Consider the following 21,084-nt stretch of genomic DNA (forward strand, 5'->3'; position numbering starts at 1 on the left):
TCACTCATTTGACAAATATTTATGCAACGCTTTATATATGCCAGGCCACCTTCTAGGCGGTAGGGATACATCAGAGAACAAAATACTCAAAACTCTCGTGGAGCTTATATTCTGGTGGAGTTAGTGCCTTGGGCTGTCCTCTTATGGAGCTTCACACAGCGTGTTGTTACTCATTTGTGTGATCATTTGATTCGTTTCTTTCCTCTTCTGTAAGGTCCATGAGGACTGGGTCAATTTTGCTGAGCATTGAACATCTAGCACGCACACAGTGCCAACTCATAAAAGACACTCAATAAATATTTGTTGAATGAGTAAATTAGTAAATTCTCAGAGTTTCACAGCTGGACTCTGGGCCTCAAGCAACCGTTCCTAAACCCTTAGAACTTTAAGGAGTATGCATGCTTGGTAATGGCTAATGGGCATTGCTCTCTTGGCAGGAAGTGACAGAGCCAGGATTCAAATCCGGTCTTTCTGACTCAAAAGCCAATGTTTTTATTCACTGTACCAGTGGTCTCAAACTGAGAAACCTATCCCGAAGGTATTCAGAGACATATCAAAGGGAATGTAGGTGCAGGAGCTCTTAAGGGTATGGTTGATTTTATTTTCCAAAAATGGCTTAAACAGTATTTCCATCCACATCCTTTTCTGGAACCTTGCCACACCCCCATCAGAAGGAGGAGTCTGTGTATCTTCCCCTTGAACCTGGGTGGGCCTTTATGAACATCTCAACTAATAGAATGGGCAGAAGTGATGCCACGTGACTTCTGAGGTGAGGTCCACCTGGACCCTTCTCTCGGGATACTTGTTTTTGGAACCCAGCCACCGTGCTATGAGGAGGTCCAGACCTCATGGAGGGGCCCACATGAAGAGGAACTGTGTCGGGGGTCCCAAGGCCGCCCCCGGGTTTGATGATTCACTATGAGGTCTCACAGAACTCAGCATATGGTTGTGCTCGCGACTAAGATTTATTATATGAGCGGATACAGTGCCAAATCAGCGAAGGGAAAAGGTGTGCGAGGCAAAGTCAGGAGAAACAGGTACAAGTCTCTGGAGTCCTCTCCCTGTGGAGTCACACAGGGCGCGCTGAATTCCTCCAACAACGAGCTGTGACCACGCGTGTGAAATGGCATCTACACAGGAGGGCTAAGAGACAAAGTGCCCGAGGTTTTTATGGTGGGCTGGTCATGTAGGCACCCTCTGCCTAGCATGTCCCAAGATTCTAGACCCCCAGAAGGAGGCTGGTATTTAGCATAAACCACATTGTTTGTATAAACAATTTAAGCACAGAGAGCCACTCTTATCAGTTAGGGAGGTGAGCACCCTCCCCAAATCCAAATTCCCAAATACTAGTCAAGGACCAGCCTTGCCAGTAGGCCTTTCTAAGGAGAGCAGTCAGGCCCGCTGCACAGGATATGAAGCCTGCAGCCTCAGCCCCGCCTGAGCTCCCAGCTGACAGCCATGGACAACTTGACATCCATGTGTTGTCTTGGAAACCCATCCCCCAGCCCTTAGCTAAGTCACGTGGAGCAGAGGCGAGCTTTCCCCTGTCAGCCCTACCCAAGTTACAGATCTGTGAGCAAAGTAAATGACTGTTCTTGGTTTAAGCTACCAAGTTTTGGGTAGTTTGTTATGCAGCAATAGATAGGGAATCATTTGCAGATTCGAATGCACCATTTGTCCTCTTCTAAAATTGATCATCTTAAGAATCCAGCATCACAGTAGATCCTTTCACAAAGGCCAGTCTGCACTGTACAATTAAGGTGTGTAGTTACCCTCCTGACCCTTACCAGGCTGCTTTGTCCTAGATTTGCCTGTAAAGGGTCGTATAGCAGATATTTCAGAATCTGTGGGCCACACACCGTCTCTTTGAATGTTCGTCTGTGTGTGTGTGTGTGTGTGTGTGTGTGTGTGTGTGTGTGTGTGTGTGTTTTACAATCCTTTAAAAATGTAAAAACCATTCTTAGCTTGAGGGCTATACAGAAACAAGATGGGCAGAATTTGGTCAGCACCAGCTGACCTTAGTTTGTCAACCCCTGTCCTAGATAATTAAAAAAGCAAAACATCACAAATAAAACAAAACCTCCAGTGCAGCAAAGAAAGGGACAATTTGAAATAATGGTGTCAATACTGAAAAAGAGAATGGCTCAAATATTTGGTAACAAACACTTTTGCAAGCCAGGTGGTTTCTAATTTTTTGCTTTCAACTGTATTGAAGGAGACCTAATCACATTTTTAGCTGGTAGGTCATAAAAAATAATTCTAGATGTTAGATCACTATGAGATTGTTGGTCTATAACTTGGAAGGCATTCAGAGAATTAAGTAAAATTGCAGTTACATAATTCATTCCATTTTCATGTCAACAATATTCTTTGGTGCTGTGTCTATAAAAAATAAAAATTGGAATAGAATTCATATAGAAGCCTGTGTCATTCTAGCAATAAGTAATGTTAATTAAAAAAAAAGAACTAGTTTTGAAAAGTCCCATCTTATTAAGAGCTACATTTCCAATAAAATTTCACTTTTCACCTTTAATAAATATATATATGGTGTTTTGTTCAATTGTATATTACTAATAATTGTAATACTAACTTAATCCAAAATAAAAATTTTAAAAACTCAGAGCCTAGTAGTTACAGGAAATTTAAATAAATTTCAATTTCAACTTCTGTGCATACATTTATGACAGATATGCAAAAGAGTGATCAATAGAATACTTTTAAGAATAAAATATATTACATTAGTATAAAATTCAATGGAGGAAATAGGATGGAAATAAAAGCTCAAGGAGAAAAAGGAGCAACATGAAATTTCCAATTGTCAAGAAGAGCTTATTCTTGTATTTTTAAAAATTGGATGATGTTGGCTCTCAAATTGCTGCCACTTTTAGATTCCACTGGATGTATTTAAAGGAGTGATATGACGGTTTTATTTTAAGATGTCAATATTTACAATACAGCAGAACAGTAGTTCTCAAAGTGTGGTTCCTGAGCCTTAGCACTGGGATCACCTGGTAACTTTACAGAAATGCAAATTCCCAAGCCCCACCTGAAGCTTATTGAATCAGAAACTCTGAGGACGGGCCCCAGCAATCTGTGTTTTCACCTGCCCTCCAGGTGATTCTGATGCCTACACAAGTGTGAGGACCACTGTGCCATCAGTTGCTGCCTTTGCAGTTACTTAAACTTATAATAGAAAAATTTTAATGTCAATTTAAAATGTGTGAGGTACTTCCCTGGTGGTCCAGTGAGTAAGACTCCACACTCCCAATGCAGGGGCCCGGGTTCGATCCCTGGTCGGGGAACTAGATCCCGCATTCATGCTGCAACTAAGAGTTCACATGCTGCAACTAAGAAGTCAGTGTGCCACAACTAAGAATCATGCCGCAACTAATGCACTGTGGTATCCTAAATGGGAGAGAAATCCAAAAGGGAGGGGATATATGTATATGTATGGTTGATTCACTTTGCTGTGTAGTAGAAGCTAACACAACATTGTACTCCAATAAAAAATTAATTAAAAAAAAAAAAGAAGTCTGCATGCCACAACTAAGAGCCCGCATGCTGCAACTAAAAGATCCTGTGTGCCACAAATATAATCCGGAGCAGCCTAAATAAATAAATAAATATTTTTAAAAATTAAAAAAAAAATCTGTGAGGGAACACACCGACTTATAAAAAATTATTTGACGCATACACAAGCAAAAATGTTTGAGGACTACTACACCAGACCCTGAACCTCTTATATCTTTCAGCTAAAGAAAGTTTTCTCCTGAAGAGGAATTAGTGGCTTGGACAAGTACTGAGGATGGTTTTGCATAGAAACTGGATAGGATTTGGACAGGCACAAGAGAGGACAGCATGGCAGGCAGAGGTACGGAAAAGGCTCAGAGGTGGTCGAGCACAGGCGTGGGTGAGGGAAGAGTTGGGCTAGGCTGGAGCATGGGGTGTGGGGAGAGAGCAGTTGGAAATAAACCTGGAAAGACAAGATTGCAGTGATGCCAGGACTTTATTTTGAGCAGGAGAAAGATATGGTCAGAGATGTGCTTTTATGGAATGAGTTTTGCATAGATCAGGTGGGAGAGACTGGAGGCAGTGAGATCAGATGCTAGGGCGCCACCTTGGAGCCCGTCCGCACCCCAGGAGGGTCACTACCCTCTCTTAGCTGGAACGGTCCTTGTCTGCCATCACTGAAAAGTGCAGATGATGCCCACTGGGGTATAATAAGTATATCTGGACTTTCTCCCTGGTTCCTGGCACAGAACTCCTCAAACCCTTGGAATTTCCTGAGTGACAGGAGTGTCTTTTGTTCTTCATAAGGAGCCCCCTTTTGAGCACATCTGAGTTTACGTTAATGAGGTGACTTAAGGTGGGACCCCTAGATCCCCTCAGATGGGGCTGGTCACCAGAAAGACCAAGTGATTAGAAGGTTGGAACTTTCAGCCCCACTCACAGGCTGGGAAGGGGATAGGGTGACGCCACAGATAAGCCCTATTAAAACTCTCAAACAATGAAATTTGATGAGTTTCTGGATTGGTGAATGCATCCATGTGCCAGGAAGGTGGTGCACCCTGGTCCCCAGGGACAGGAGTTTCTGTATTCAGAACCCTTCTGGACCTCACCCTATGTACCTCTTCATGTGGCTGTTCATCTGTATCCTTTATAAATATCCACTACAGTAAACTGACAAATGTAAGTTAATGTTTTCTGAGTTCTGTGAGCAGCACTAGCAAATGACTCGAACCTGAGGAGGGAGTCGTGGGAACTTCCTGTTTACAGCGAGTTGGTCAGAAGCACAGGTGACAACCTGGACTTGTGACTGGTGTCTGAAGTGGGGACTGTGGGACTTCAGCCCTGAGCCCCGTGGGATATGAGGCCACCTCCAGGTAAAGAGTGTCAGCACTGAGTTAAATTTGTAGGACAGTCAATTCGTGTCCACTGAGAACTGGAGAGTGGCTGGGTGGTGCTGGAAAACAGTCCAGGACAATGTTCACCCGACCCAGCGAGACTAGCAAACCCTAGGGACAGAGAGAGTCATGTTGTTCTGAGGCAGCTATGTCCATCTGTTGCTTTGGGCTCATTTGAAATCTTGGCCGTTCCCTAAGTCGGGAGCCCACCTCCTGAGATCAGTGAGATGTGTACAGAATGCCAGGAGTTGTTCAGGCAGAAGGAATTTACAAACCCCTGGAGTACATTATTGTTATCTTTGTTTCCATTTAACCAAGGACTCACCAGGGAGAAAAGATATTACATCATCAAAGCACTCTCTCATTGGCTGCCCATTCCCCAAGGGGCAGGTTCTCTTTCCAGTTGCTTAGTTCTCCTAAGTATTATATGCAGCACAGAGGCAGGTCCTGTCACTTCAGTTTCCAGATTCAATGCCTCTGATGTCATTAGGTTATGGCAAGAGAGTGAGATAACACAATGATGGTAAATTTTAGTTGACAGTGTGATGCACCTTAGAGTAAGCTGCTCTGAGCCTCATGTTTTCCCCTTTAAGGTTGCTTTCAACTTTGCATCGCTACATTAATTCATAATGCAATATGCATGAGGGATGGGGATAATGAAATTGTGACACTAGCTCTTCTACTCAGTGTCTTACAAAATGGGATGTAAATGAATTGGATCTGTCGGTGCATTTTATCACAAAGCTTTGATCTACAGTTCCTACAAGGATTGCTGTCCATGTGCTGATGAGTTTCAGGTGCCATCTCAGTTTTCATTATCTGTCTCATTTTTTGCAGATTAATAATTGAACCGATTTTTTTAAAAGTCATATATAATTATGTTGAAGAAAAGGAGTAAATTGTCACAATTTCTTTTATCCAGACCTGAATTTGATGTTCCTTTTGGATGAGAAGAGTTAAAACGAATACCTCATTTTGGGGGGGCAGTTAAAAAGCAACATAATTCTAAAGTGAAATTTCACTTAATCTACCACACAGTCCTAATCAGTTGAGGAAAAAAAAATGTCAAGAATAAAATTTCAAAGGGATTCTATTTAAAAATAGCCACTGGACATGTACTGTAATAAAACTTTTAATGGCCATTTTATTTTTCATTTCTGTGCTCATCTTTAGTGAAATTGATTGGTGGTGAATAGAACCAGAGTGATGGCCTGGGAGACAAAACTCCTTGGTTTCTGAAATAATAACAAGTAGCATCCTCTGGTGACTTAAGACTCTTTCTCAGGAACTTACAGCTCCCTCGAAACAGGCTTGCCCCATCCCAGGCACATTCATTCCCTCTGGGCTAGAGGGGCTGGAGGGGCTGGAGGTGGAGAATAGTAATACACCAGCCACATTTCTCCTGGTCTTCCAGACGTGGCGGTGAGGAAACCCTGGGGGGTGCCATAACTTTTCTGAGGATCCACAGTCCCTGATCAAGTGAAACTGAGGCCTGGGGACTCCTGGGAAGAGCCTGCCCATATACGTATAGCTCTTCCAGAGTTACGTACCCAGCAACTTCATGGTTCCACAGTTAGGGAGGCTGCAGGGGAGCCAGATCTCCTGAAGCCTCTCAGCATCACACAACTCAGGAGGATCTGACCCAGGATGTGCTTTTCTTTGGTTGTTGTTTTTTCCCCTTTCTCACAGTAGTCTTTCTGGAACACAAATCAAATTCACTGTAATGATGTCCAAAGGAAACCGTCAATAAAATTGTGTTTTGTGAAGGGCTTTTCTGATTTCAGAGGGTGTTTGGGGTGATTTTTTACATCTGAGTGTTAAGAATCAATAGAGTATTGTGTTCAAAGCTCAGGCTTTGGAGTTATACTGGGTTGGGCTCCTGGTTTCTGTGGCCTTGTTAATGGAAACGTTTTGAGCCTTAATTTACTTCTCTGTAAAATGGGGATACAAAATCTACATCAGAAACTTGGAGTATGGACTAAATAAGATTATATGTGTGTGCATACATATAAATAATATTTTATAGTACAAATATATAATGCTTAGCACAATGCCTAGCACATAGTAAACACTCAAAGTAATTCGATTTCTTCCTGTTACCACTACTATTATAAATCTGATCCTTTGTTCACAAGTTCCAGATGCTGAATCCTTTTTGCTATGCAAGATAAACCAACAAACTCTGAGCGAACTGGGGTAGAGAAAGAAGTACTTTTTTTTCTTTTCTTTTTTCAATACATTTATTTATTTTCATTATTTATTTTTGGCTGTGTTGGGTCTCCATTGCTGCGCTGCGGACTTTCTCTAGTTTCTGCGAGCAGGGGCTACTCTTCGTTGCTGTGCATGGGTTTCTCGTTGCGGTTGCGGAGCACGGGCTCTAGGTGTGCAGGCTTCAGTAGTTGCAGCACACGGGCTCAGTAGTTGTGGCGCATGGACTTAGTTGCTCCGCGGCACGTGGGATCTTCCCAGACCAGGGCTCAAACCCCTGTCCCCTGCATTGGCAGGCGGATTCTTAGCCACTGCACCACCAGGGTAGTCCGAAAGAAGTACTTCTGATCTCCTCTTAAGGAGTCCCTCTCTTTCCTTGGTTCTGGGAGACTGGGTCCAGGCTGGGACAATTCTGTGGTGTCCCCAGCCCCACCCTGAGCAAACTGAGGATTTTCTGTCAGGTACAAGGGTACGTGGGTCTGCAGAGTAGCCATGGGATAGATCTCTCTTCCAAAGGGCTCTAACTGTTCCTATTTCCCCAACAATTTCTGTCTTTTGCTGGAATTGGAAACAGTCTACCAGGCTAATCATTTGAGAGGACAGAACATTTCCAATCCTTAAAAAAAATCTTTCTAAAGAAGTGTCTCGGCTGGGGACAGAGTGGAGACTCAGATGGTCCTGGTGAGGACGGTGAGGCAATAGCCTTTTCTCCCATCAGGCTGTTCACAATCTCTGACTCCCCAAGGGCTGAGGAGCCTTCTGGGGAACACACGTCCTTACTGACCTTGAGGACCACTCACTGTAAAGGGCTGAACTGCCTTTCCAGAACTGCTTCCCACCCAGGCAGCACGACTTCATCCCCTGGGGGAGAAAAGGGCTTTGTGCCTGAATTGAAAGGGCTTGTGACTAAGGCTTATGACATTCTGAGGCTCAAGGACCCTTGTGTTGTCAACCCCGTAATTGAATGTAACCAGGGAATGTTCTGACTTCACCAGCGAGAGGAGCTAGTCTTCTGCTCGGAGTTTCAGAGCTGTTCCAGCCCCAGGGACGCCCAGTGGGGCAGTGGCTCTGCGCAGCCACTAGCATGGAGGGGCTCTTCTGGGGTCAGGGCTGAGATCCCCTCTCAGAGAAGCTTACAACTTTAGGGACACTATAAATACACACCCTGGGGATTTCCTAATACACTCAAGGGAGGGGAATTTGGATGTCAAGCTGGTGGAGGCTGTGGGTCATGGAGATTTGGATATTAATATTGATGAAATCCCATTTGCGGTCACAGACCAGTGAAGCCTGAGATATTCCGGCTACAGGGACACAGAAACAATTTCACAAGATGTATTTTTCAGGATTTAGCACTCGATTCTCTAATTAAACCATTTATTATCATTCACAAAAAAGCCAAAAACTGCTTAAGGTTTTAAGCTGCGTCTTTGGGATGACCACTTGGTGGAAAATCTAACCCATCGCTTCATGGTACTTCTCCCCTTTCCACCCCCATGAATGACAAACAACTTGCTTAACTCCATTGATTGATTTGACCAGATGTTTGCCATCGTGTAACAGAATTCAGTCAAAATGATGGCATTTTTTCACTTGCCTAATTGCTGTCTTGGTTCCCGGTGACTACACTATTCTCTAGCAGTAGTTTAGAACCTTTTAAAACAGTTTCTCTGACTGATTTCCCTCGCAGTCCTATGAAGGATATAATAAGGCCTTCACCTCAGGAGCTTCAAATGAGAAGAATGCTGTGATTCCAGGCAGCGATAGCTCTTGACGGTTTCTCCTACCTTGTGTGGGGTTGAGACAGATGCCTTTCTTTCCCTTCTGGGTCAAATGCAGTAAACACTGACCTGGTGAGAAGGCTTTGCTGATCAAATTAATAACGCCAACGCTTTGAAAACATACTTCATTATGAGGAACTTCAGGGTAACTGTTATGATTTCAGTCAGATGCCACTGGCTTTCCCACATCATAAAACAGAAGTTACATGAAAATTGCACAATTTTGTTATAGGAAACTACAGAGGAAATTTCACCTTTCACCTGAAGCCCTAGGTCTGAGAATTTGCAACTATGATGCCATGGTCAGAATATGGAGTTGATCACTCCTTCCTCCTTCCAGCAATTTCTCCACCCAGCTTCTAGAACCTTACACATTTCTGTTTCTCCTCAACCTGCCCGACTTCCCTTCTCAGATCTTAGCTGCATCCTCCGAACACTGGCATGGCTTCTCTCGTTTTTCTTTCTTTTTTCTTTGACCATGCTATGCAGCATGCAGAATCTTAGTTCCCCATCCCCAGCCAGGGATTGAACCCACACACCCTGCCTTGGAAGGGCAGAGTCTTAACCACTGGGCCACCAGGGAAGTCCCATGGCTTCCCTCTTCTGTCTTCATCCCTCCCGGGGTTACATCACAGGCCCCATGGCTTGCCATGCTGCCGCATCCTGGTACCTCCGTACTTATGGCTCAAGTCCTTCACTGCCCTCAGCTCCAGGTTTGCTCATCCAGCTGCCCGCCCAACATCTCCACTGAATATCAAGTAAGCCTCTCAGACCTGACGTGTCCAACACTGAGGTCCTAGCCTCCTCTCCCAACTCTGTTCAACCCATATCTTCACCATCTCACTTAATGGTGATTACATCCTCATGGTTGCTCAGGTTAAAAGCATGGTCATTGCAGTGAATTCAATGGTGTCTCCCCAAAAGATACAGCCACGTTCTTACTCCCAGTACCTGTGAATGTGACCTTATCTGGGGGAAAGGTCTTGGCAGAGGTAGTTAAGGATCTTGAGATGAGATCATGCTGAATTATCTGGGTGGGTCCTAAATCCAATGACAAGTGCTCTTGTGAGAGACAAAAGAGATGACATAGACAGAGGAGAAGGCCATGTGAGGGTGGAAGCAGAGACTGGAGTCCTGCAGCCTCCACCTAGGGAATGCCTGGATCCCCAGAAACTGGGAGAGGCAAGGAGCAGAATAGCCCCAGAGCTTCTGGACTCAGGGCAGCCCTGGCAACTCCTTTGTTTCAGCCTTCTGGCCTTTAGAATTGTGACAGAATAAACGTGTGTCGTTTTAAGCTGCCAGGTTTGTGGTGTTGTGTTCCAGCGGGCACAGGAAACTAGTAGGGTGTTCTTTAACCTTCACTTCCTTCTTCCTCTTGAGCCAGCCTCCCAGAAAATCCTGTCGGCCCTTTCCCCAAAATACACCCAGAATCTGACCACTTCTTACCACCCTACTGTCTTACCACCCTTGCTGTCTACCTGGTTTGAGCTCTTAAAATCTCTTACCTGGAATATGGCAATCCTACTAGTCTCCCTGGTTCTGCCCTTGACCTCCCCCACCCCAACCGAGATCCTTTTAACACAGAAGTCAGATCATGTCATTCCTCTAGCTGCCATCTCAGAGTAAGAGCCAAAGTCTTACTAACAGTGGGCTACCATGGCCTTCGTGATCTGGGATGACCTCTTTGATGTCTCTAACCTCATCTTAGACTACTTCCCCCTTCCTTACTCTGCTTCAGCCATTATGACCCCTTTGCTCTTCCCTGTATGTACCAGTCATGCATCTGCCTCAGGGCCTTTGCACTGACTTTTCCTTTTGTTTGGAACATTCTTCCCCCAGATACTTCCATGGATAACTTCCTTAATTCAAGTCTTACTCATATATTTCCTCAGTGAAGTCTCCTCTGACAATTCTATTTAAAATAACACCCCTTATACGTGTTTTATCCACCCTCTCCATACTCATATTGCCATCTAAATATTGTATATCTTTTTTCTTTTATTTAGTTTTTTCTTTGTTTTTTTCTTTTTTTAAATTGAATGAAAGATTCTTTAAATTCTATAGTGTTTTACAATTTTCAAAACTTTCGCACACGATTTCATATAATCCCATAATGACCATTCCCCCCACCCCTAAGTTGCCCCGCCCCTTCCCTCTCCCCACTGATAATCACGTTTGTTCTCTATATCTGTGAGTCTGCTTCTTTTTGGTTTTATTCACTAGTTTGTTGTTAAATACTATGTATCTTACTTGTTTATTTTATTTATGGTTTTTCTCCACCTGCTGGAAGGTAAGATCCCTATGGATAGGAAATTTAGAGGACCTTTTTTGTTTGCTGTCAGCCTCTAGAACAAGGCCTAGTACATTGTAAATGGTCAGTAGATATTTGTTTAATGAATAATTGAAAATCAGACCACCTCGATGCAGTGGTCTAAGGAATAAATGCCACAAGATGTCACATCCTCCCTATTTTATGCTCCCTCTCATCTGGAGACCAAGAAGAGGGAGGGAATTCTATGCCATCAAAAGCTGCACTCTTAAGAAATATATTTACTTAAAATTTTTAATTGTGGGAAAATACACGAGTTACCCTCTTAACCATTTTAAGTATACAGTTGAGGGGTTTTAAGTACATACACATTGCTGTACAACCATCTCCGTCATCCGTCTCCAGAACTCTTTTCATCTTGCATTCCAGAGAGAAGGTCACAGTTCCATAACCTCGAGAACCACAGAAGCCCGTCATGGGACTGCCTGAAACCAGCCTTGAAGGTTCTGAGATGATCCAGGGATGACAAGAATGCAAGCACTGCATGCACCCTGATTCTTTTTTTTTTTTTTTGGACGGTCTGGTTCTTTATTTCAAAAAGACATTATCAGTTTTCAGTATCAAAACAGTTACAGTATTGGTTTTTCTTTCTCCCAATCGGCCCCCAAAGAGACCACACCAAAGGAGAGTATATTCAAGCCAAGTAAGCTGTAGGATGCCCACCTAACAGACCTCACTGAAACCTCACCAGAAAGGGGGGATTGATTAGAGAAAGAAACTTTCAAAGATCAGCATGCTGCCAGCCCACAGACTGTAGACAGCTCTCACAGCCAGATGGTGTACCCTGCTTCTTATCTACAGCCCTGCTTCTTTGACCACTATTATAAGATTCCGTGCTACCCTCCCCAAGGGAGGACACAGTTTTGGGGCCACTAACCTGCTGTGTCCCCCTTTGCCTGGCAAAGCAATAAAGCTATTCTTTCCTACTTCACCCAACAACTCTCTCTGAGATTTACTTCGGTGTCAGTGTAGAGAGGCCAAGTTCAGCGAGAATGCCTCCAGCTTTATTCTTCTTTTTCAAGATTGTTTTGGCTATTTGGGGTTCATAACAACTTATAACAGAGAGTTACTATCTTTACCACCATTTTATAAATAAGGAATATGAGGCACAGGAGATAAAATGAGTTTTCCGAGGGCACAGAACTCATAAATGGCAATGCTTGTTTTCAAATACAGGCAGTCTGATTCTAGGATTTATACTCAACTATTATAGTCTATTGCCTCCCAAGTCTTTAAAACAATCTTTACCTCTCTACTCTATCTATCTATCTATCTATATATCTATATCCCCTATATATTCATATATATATATATATATATATATATATATACACATACCCCATTTCTCTCTAGAAAAAAAAAACAAACTGTAAAATCTCACCATTTGAAGAATCATCTTGCAAGCAGTTGCACCTTCCAGAAAGCATTTGCATCATAATGCTTGGGTTCTCGTTCTTTTTAAGAAGAACCTTGGGGACATCAGTTTCTCCTCTGGTGGGTTTATACAGATATACAGTGCTTTAAGCAAAGAGGAAAGTGAAACTAGGAATATTCAAAACAAAGTCAGAGGGTGGTTGTTAACATTACCAAAGGACTCTTTAATTTAGAAAGGAAACCAGTGTTGAGTGCCTATAAATAGCAGCTCCCTTGTGCAAATCAGTGCTTGTTTATTTGACCAAATGGTTGAGGTCAGAAACACTTCAAACTCAGATGTTAACAGGTCAGCACGATCCTTGGAAAATCATCAGAAATGATGGTAAGTTATCGTTAAAGTGATGATGTAATCGGTGAGAAAAAAATGTATTTACTTTGTCCTCCCAAATTATCTTCAAATGGCACTTTGGAAAACACATCTTTGACGTGAAGCTAAGCATAGTCATACACGCGGTTGCTATGTGGAACTGTCTGGCATTGCAACTCACACAGAATTTAAAATTGGAAGACTGTGTAGCTGTCAGCATTTTTACAAGATCAGGAGATGAAAAGTAAGTCTGTTTACAGACAGGCAGCCAGACCCATAACTTCTCATTTACAAACAGCACACAGGCATCTTTTTATGTATGTGGTTTGTAAAAAAAATAGCAACTTGGGTCTTCCCTGGTGGTCCAGTGGCTAAGACTCTGTGCTCCCAATGCAGGGGGCCTGGGTTCGATCCCTGGTCAGGGAACTAGATCCCACATGCTGCAACTAAGAGTTCGCATGCCGCAACTAAGACCCGGCACAGCCAAATAAATACATTTAAAAAAATATATAGCAACTTGATTTTCAATCTCAATAAAGGTTTAAGGGCTTTGGAAAGCACTTAACTCTTAGTTATCATAAGCAGCCACTTACAATACGGTGTTAGTTTTCCAAATGATATTAAATGCTACCATGAACAACATGGCTATTTGAGGAGAAAGTGTAAATGCAATCTGAAATTTCGTATTTCACAAGGAAATCTTAATATTCAAAACAAAACTCAAGGTGACACCTGCAAAGGCTTTGGAGGTTATGTGGTATATGTAACTTTTATCGACTTCATGGTTAAATACATCATTCCGGTTGATTTCTTTTAACGGTAAGGAGAAAATTCAATTTCTTCATGAGAAAATCGCATACAGCAGCAGGTAACTAGATTTGTGTCAATCTTGACAGACTTATGAGACAATTCACTTCTGTCACCAGAGGGCACCAAAGCTCAAGTTGCTAGGAAAATTGCAAACCACTGGGTCACAGCTGTCGAGGGGCTAGAAACTCCTGAAAGGTCATTCTGGGGTCTCTAGACAAGACATTACCTAATTATTTCAGAGGACTGAGAATATCTCCTATAAGGAACCATTTCCCTAGCTTGTTTTCATAGCTCAGTCTGTTATTTATCAACTCTCCAAGCCAAGAAATTCTCAATACCAGCTCATTGACTCATCCATCTCATAGATATTTATTGAGCACGTACTATGTACTATGCCCTGGGGAGCAGTAGTGGACTAGATAGGCAATCTCTGCTCTCTTGAACCCGTAGCCTAGAAGACTGACTCTAAACAAACCCTTACAATTCAGTGTGATGTGGGTGATGAAAAGGGCAGACAGGAGCTGTGGGAGCAGTGAACACGTGGCCTCACCTTGTCTCTGAGGTCACGGAAGTGTACTCCTTTCCTGTTGCTTCTGTAACAGATTGTCACAAACTGAGTGGCTGAAAACAACAAGAAGTTATTCTCTGGCAGTTCAGGAAGCCAGAAGCAGAAACTAGGGGCTGGTAGGGCCGCACTCCCTCCCAGGGCTCTTGGGGAGAATCTGCTTCTGTCTGTCCCTCTTCTTGGGGCTCCAGGCATCCCTTGGTTCGTGGCTGCATCACCCCAATCTCTGCCTCTTGGGACACATTGCCGTCTCCTCTTCTCTGTGTATCTTCTCCTGTGTGTGTCTACATTATAAGGATCCATGTGATTGCATTTAGAGCCTGTTGTGGACTGAATGGTGTGCCCCTCAAATCCACGTGTTGAAGCCCTAACGCCAATGTGACCATATTTCCATATATGGAGATAGAGCCTTTAAGGGAGCAAGGTTAAATGAGGTCATAATGGTGAGGCCAATTCAGTAGGACTGGCAGCCTTAAAAGAAGAGAAGGAGACATCAGATATCTCTCTCTCTCCCCCACCCCCAACCCCCCGAGGAAAGACCATGTGATGACAGTGAGAATTCAGCCATCTGCAAGCCAGGTAGAGAGGTCTCACCAGAAACCAACCCTGCCAGCATCTTGATCTTGGGCTTCTAGCCTCCAGGACTAGGAGAAAATAAATTTCTGTTGTTTAAGCCCCCCAGTCTGTGGAATCCTGTTATGGTAGCCCAATGCCCCGCCCCACCCCAAAAGATCGAGGAAAATCTGGAGATCCTTAGCTTAACCACATCTTTTGCCATATAGGGTAAGAGTTACAGGTTCCAGGAATTAGGATGGGGAATAGCTTTTTTATGTTTGGAGGGGGGAGGGAAGGCACTATTCAACCCATCACTGAAGGTCTCATCACCTCCTGAGAAAGTGATGTTGAAGCTGACACTCGAGGCTCAGGAAGAGCTAGACTTGTTGGGGGAAGGAGAGGAGTGCTGGAGGACTGTCTATGGGGTGAGCTGTGGGAAGCAAGGGAACAGGAAGAGAAGTGAGGGCCCTGGGAGCCGTGTCTGAGGGTCTGCTTTTTATCTCAGGGGCCGTGGGAAATCTTAGAGAAATTCAGAGGAAGGGGAGAAGGTGCAGGACACAATCTGATGAACATCGTAGGTCAGTCAAAGCTGTTTGCAAGAGTGAAGACAGGAACCTGGGGGTCCAGTCAGGAGGGTTTTGCTATACCACCCCAAGTAAGGGCTGGTGCCTGGACCAGAAATGGCAGTGAGGATGGAGAGATGGAGCCAGAGGGACAGCTTTTTGGAATGGACAATTTGAAGACTTGACTACTGATTGGATGTCAGGAGTCAAGAGAGGGAGACTTCAAGAATAACACCTGAGTTCCTGGCAGAGCACCAGGGTAAAGAGTGGGAGCATTACTGTGAGCAGGGGAACCTGCCAGAGCCGTGAGCTGGGAGGAATGGGGGATAATAATGAGTCCAGCTTGGGACATGATGCGTTTGAGGGATTTGTAAGAGATAGATCTGAGGGGAGGAGTCCACTGGTCAGTCGGCTACCCGCAGCTCAGAAGAAAGATCTAGACTAGATGAAAAATCTTGAGCATCTTTAGACTTTACTTTTTTTAATTTAAAAAAAAATTTTTTTTACATCTTTATTGGAGTATAATTTCTTTACAATGGTGTGTTAGTTTCTGCTTTATAACAAAGTGAATCAGTTACACATATACATATGTTCCCATATCTCTTCCCTCTTGCGTCTCCCTCCCTCCCACCCTCCCTATCCCACCCCTCCAGGCGGTCACAAAGCACCGAGCTGATCTCCCTGGGCTATGCAGCTGCTTCCCACTAGCTATCTACCTTATGTTTGGTAGTGTATATATGTCCATGCCTCTCTTACGCTTTGTCACAGCTTACCCTTCCCCCTCCCCATATCCTCAAGTCCATTCTCTAGTAGGTCTCTGTCTTTATTCCTGTCTTACCCCTAGGTTCTTCAGGACATTTTTTTTTCTTAAATTCCATATATATGTGTTAGCATACGGTATTTGTCTTTCTCTTTCTGACTTACTTCACTCTGTATGACAGACTCTAGGTCTGTCCACCTCATTACAAATAGCTCAGTTTCGTTTCTTTTTATGGCTGAGTAATATTCCATTGTATATATGTGCCACATCTTCTTTATCCATTCATCTGATGATGGACACTTAGGTTGTTTCCATGTCCTGGCTATTGTAAATAGAGCTGCAATGAACATTTTGGTACATGACTCTTTTTGAATTATGGTTTTCTCAGGGTACATGCCCAGTAGTGGGATTGCTGGGTCATATGGTAGTTCTATTTGTAGTTTTTTAAGGAACCTCCATACTGTTCTCCATAGTGGCTGAACCAATTCACATTCCCACCAGCAGTGCAAGAGTGTTCCCTTTTCCCCACACCCTCTCCAGCATTTATTGTTTCTAGATTTTTTGATGATGGCCATTCTGACTGGTGTGAGATGATATCTCACTGTAGTTTTGATTTGCATTTCTCTAATGATTAATGATGTTGAGCATTCTTTCATGTGTTTGTTGGCAGTCTGTATATCTTCTTTGGAGAAATGTCTATTTAGGTCTTCTGCCCATTTTTGGATTGGGTTGTTTGTTTTATTGTTATTGAGCTGCATGAGCTGCTTGTAAATTTTGGAAATTAATCCTTTGTCAGTTGCTTCATTTGCAAATATTTTCTCCCATTCTGAGGGTTGTCTTTTGGTCTTGTTTATGGTTTCCTTTGCTGTGCAAAAGCTTTGAAGTTTCATTAGGTCCCATTTGTTTATTTTTGTTTTTATTTCCATTTCACTAGGAGGTGGGTCAAAAAGGATCCTGCTGTGATTTATGTCATAGAGTGTTCTGCCTATGTTTTCCTCTAAGAGTTTGATAGTTTCTGGCCTTACACTTAGGTCTTTAATCCATTTTGAGCTTATTTTTGTGTATGGTGTTAGGGAGTGATCTAATCTCATACTTTTACATGTAGCTGTCAAGTTTTCCCAGCACCACTTATTGAAGAGGCTGTCCTTTCTCCACTGTACATTCCTGCCTCCTTTATCAAAGATAAGGTGACCATATGTGCATGGGTTTATCTCTGGGCTTTCTATCCTGTTCCATTGATCTATCTTTCTCTTTTTGTGCCAGTACCATACTGTCTTGATTACTGTAGCTTTGTAGTATAGTCTGAAGTCAGGGAGCCTGATTCCTCCAGCTCCATTTTTCGTTCTCAAGATTGCTTTGGCTATTTGGGGTCTTTTGTGTTTCCATACAAATTGTGAAATTTTTTGTTCTAGTTCTGTGAAAAATGCCAGTGGTAGTTTGATAGGGATTGCACTGAATCTATAGATTGCTTTGGGTAGTAGAGCCATTTTCACAATGTTGATTCTTCCAATCCAAGAACATGGTATATCTCTCCATCTATTTGTATCATCTTTAATTTCTTTCATCAGTGTCTTATAATTTTCTGCATACAGGTCTTTTGTCTCCTTAGGTAGGTTTATTCCTAGATATTTTATTCTTTTTGTTGCAATGGTAAACAGGAGTGTTTTCTTGATTTCACTTTCAGATTTTTCATCCTTAGTGTATAGGAATGCCAGAGATTTCTGTGCATTAATTTTGTATCCTGCTACTTTACCAAATTCATTGATTAGCTCTAGTAGTTTTCTGGTAGCATCTTTAGGATTCTCTATGTATAGTATCATGTCATCTGCAAACAGTGACAGCTTTACTTCTTCTTTTCCAATTTGGATCCCTTTTATTTCTTTTTCTTCTCTGATTGTTGTGGCTAAAACTTCCAAAACTATGTTGAATAATAGCGGTGACAGTGGGCAACCTTGTCTTGTTCCTGATCTTAGTGGAAATGCTTTCAGTTTTTCACCATTGAGGACGATGTTGCCTGTGGATTTGTCATATACGGCCTTTACTATGTTGAGGAAAGTTCCCTCTATGCCTACTTTCTGCAGGGTTTTTATCATAAATGGGTGTTGAATTTTGTTGAAAGTTTTCTCTGCATCTATTGAGATGATCATATGGTTTTTCTCCTTCAGTTTGTTAGTCTGGTGTATCACATTGATTGATTTGCATATATTGAAGAATCCTTGCATTCCTGGAATAAACCCCACTTGATCATGGTGTATGATCCGTTTAATGTGCTGTTGGATTCTGTTTGCTAGTATTTTGTTGAGGATTTTTGCATCTATGTTCATCAGTGATATTGGCCTGTAGTTTTCTTTCTTTGTGACATCCTTGTCTGGTTTTGGTATCAGGGTAATGGTGGCCTCGTAGAATGAGTTTGGAAGTGTTCCTCCCTCTGCTATATTTTGGAAGAGTTTGAGAAGGATAGGTGTTAGCTCTTCTCTAAATGTTTGATAGAATTCGCCTGTGAAGCCATCTGGTCCTGGGCTTTTGTTTGTTGGAAGATTTTTAATCACAGTTTCAATTTCAGTGCTTGTGATTGGTCTGTTCATATTTTCTATTTCTTCCTGATTCAGTCTTGGCAGGTTGTGCCTTTCTAAGAATTTGTCCATTTCTTCCAGGTTGTCCATTTTATTGGCATAGAGTTGCTTGTAGTAATCTCTCATGATCTTTTGTATTTCTGCAGTGTCTGTTGTTACTTCTCCTTTTTCATTTCTAATTCTATTGATTTGAGTCTTCTCCCTTTTTTTCTTGATGAGTCTGGCTAATGGTTTATCAATTTTGTTTATATTCTCAAAGAACCAGCTTTTCGTTTTATTGACCTTTGCTATTGTTTCCTTCATTTCTTTTTCATTTATTTCTGACCTGATTTTTATGATTTCTTTCCTTCTGCTAACTTTGGGTTTTTTTGGTTCTTCTTTCTCTAATTGCTTTAGGTGTAAGGTTAGGTTTTTTATTCAAGATGTTTCCTGTTTTGTAAGGTAGGATTGTATTGCTATAAACTTCCCTCTTAGAACTGCTTTTGCTGCATCCCATAGATTTTGGGTCGTCATGTATCCATTGTCATTTGTTTCTAGGTATTTATTATTTCCTCTTTGATTTCTTCAGTGATCTCTTGGTTATTAAGTAGTGTATTGTTTAGCCTCCATGTGTTTGTATTTTTTACAGATCTTTTCCTGTAATTGATATCTAGTCTCATAGCATTGTGGTCGGAAAAGATACTTGATACAATTTCAATTTTCTTAAATTTACCAAGGTTTGATTTGTGACCCAAGATATGGTCTATCCTGGAGAATGTTCCATGAGCACTTGAGAAGAATGTGTATTCTGCTGTTTTTGGATGGAATGTCCTATAAATATCAATTAAGTCCATCTTGTTTAATGTATCATTTAAAGCTTGTGTTTCCTTATTTATTTTCATTTTGGATGATCTGTCCATTGGTGAAAGTGGAGTGTTAAAGTCCCCTACTATGAATGTGTTACTGTTGATTTCCCCTTTCATGGCTGTTAGTATTTGCCTTATGTATTGAGGTGCTCCTATTTTGGGTGAATAAATATTTACAATTGTTATATCTTCTTCTTGGATCGATCCCTTGATCATTATGTAGTGTCCTTCTTTGTCTCTTCTAATAGTCTTTATTTTAAAGTCTATTTTGTCTGATATGAGAATTGCTACTCCAGCTTTCTTTTGGTTTCCATTTGCATGAAATATCTTTTTCCAACCCCTCACTTTCAGTCTGTATGTGTCTCTAGGTCTGAAGTGGGTCTCTTGTAGACAGCAAATATATGGGTCTGTTTTTGTATCCATTCAGCCAATCTGTGTCTTTTGGGAGCATTTAGTCCATTTACATTTAAGGTAATTATCGATATGTATGTTCCTATTCCCATTTTCTTAATTGTTTTGGGTTCGCTATTGTAGGTCTTTTCCTTCTCTTGTGTTTCTTGCCTAGAGAAGTTCCTTTAGCATTTGCTGTAAAGCTGGTTTGGTGGTGCTGAACTCTCTCAGCTTTTGCTTGTTTGTAAAGGTTTTAATTTCTCCATCAAATCTGAATGAGATCCTTGCTGGGTAGAGTAATCTTTGTTGCAGGTTTTTCTCCTTCATCACTTTAAATATGTCCTGCTAGTCCCTTCTGGCTTGCAGAGTTTCTGCTGAAAGATCAGCTGTTAACCTTATGGGGGTTCCCTTGTGTGTTATTTGTTGTTTTTCCCTTGCTGCTTTTAATATGTTTTCTTTGTATTTAAGTTTTGACAGTTTGATTAATATATGTCTTGGCGTGTTTCTCCTTGAATTTATCCTGTATGGGACTCTCTGTGCTTCCTGGACTTGATTAACTATTTCCTTTCCCATATTAGGGAAGTTTTCAACTATAATCTCTTCAAATGTTTTCTCAGTCCCTTTCTTTTTCTCTTCTTCTTCTGGAATCCCTATAATTCGAATGTTGGTGCGTTTGATGTTGTCCCAGAGGTCTCTGAAACTGTCCTCAGTTCTTTTCATTCTTTTTGCTTTATTCTGCTCTTCAGTAGTTATTTCCACTATTTTATCTTCCAGGTCACTTATCCGTTCTTCTGCCTCACTTATTCTGCTATTGATCCCATCTAGAGTATTTTTTATTTCATTTATTGTGTTGTTTATCATTGTTTGTTTCATCTTTAGTTCTTCTAGGTACTTGTTAAATGTTTCTTGCATTTTTTCTATTCTATTTCCAGGATTTTGGATCATCTTTACTATCATTATTCTGAATTCTTTTTCAGGTAGACTGCCTATTTCCTCTTCATTTGTTAGGTCTGGTGGGTTTTTATCTTGCTCCTTCATCTGCTGTGTGTTTTTCTGTCTT

General features: G+C 42.0%; 1 long non-coding RNA gene across 1 annotated transcript; it reads right to left on the reverse strand.

The window, feature by feature from the left end:
• Positions 1-358: 358 nt before the first annotated feature.
• Positions 359-12,808, reverse strand: LOC125964233 (uncharacterized). The gene is made up of 3 exons (XR_007477017.1): positions 12,604-12,808; positions 8,900-11,614; positions 359-1,143 (listed from the first exon to the last, which is right to left on the reverse strand). It is a non-coding gene; the product is annotated as an uncharacterized LOC125964233 (long non-coding RNA).
• Positions 12,809-21,084: the final 8,276 nt, after the last annotated feature.

This window comes from Orcinus orca, chromosome 4, assembly GCF_937001465.1.
Source record: "Orcinus orca chromosome 4, mOrcOrc1.1, whole genome shotgun sequence".
Classification (NCBI taxonomy): domain Eukaryota; kingdom Metazoa; phylum Chordata; class Mammalia; order Artiodactyla; family Delphinidae; genus Orcinus; species Orcinus orca.